Raw genomic sequence first — 631 nt, 5'->3', positions numbered from 1 at the left:
AGCGTCCCCACCCCTACCCTCCGTCGCACGCTCGGGCGCGCAACCGGCAGGCGCCCAGGCCGCAGGGCGCAGCGCCCTGTCTGTCGCCTGTGTGGCCTGTGCGCGTGCGGCGTGGCGCGCGCGAGCGTGCGACGGAGGGTAGGGGTGGGGACGCTGCCGTGCGCTGCGCGCGCGCGCACGCGCGCAGCACACACCCCACGGAGGGTAAGACGGCGAGGAGGGGGCGGCGGCGGCGGCGGCGGCAGCGCGCGCGCTGCGCGCGCGACAGAGGGGCGGAGCAGCGACCGCTGGCGCGGACGCTGCTCCGTCTGCCAGAGACGCGCGCTCTGGCGCAGAGCGCGTCAAGGCAAGGGCAAGCGTGGCGGCGCGGGGACGCGCGGCGGCGGCGGCGAGCAGCGAGCGCTCCGTGCGCGGTGAGGCGGCCGGGCGAGGGCGCGGCGGGTGACGGGGCAAGGGAGCAGCCCACACCCGGCCGTCGCTTTTGAGCGACGACTGTGGCACGCCTGCGCAGGGGCCGCAGGGCGGTCAGTGGTGGGACGAGGCGGTGCCGGCCGCGGGCCGGGTGCAAGGCGCCGGCCTCGGCGCCCCCTCGGGCGCGGCGGGAGGGAGGGGGGGGGGGGGGGTGCGTGTG

This window comes from Emiliania huxleyi (genome assembly GCF_000372725.1).
Source record: "Emiliania huxleyi CCMP1516 chromosome Unknown EMIHUscaffold_174, whole genome shotgun sequence".
Taxonomy (NCBI): Eukaryota; Haptophyta; order Isochrysidales; family Noelaerhabdaceae; genus Emiliania; species Emiliania huxleyi.
Note: the sequence above shows the minus strand (reverse complement) of the source record.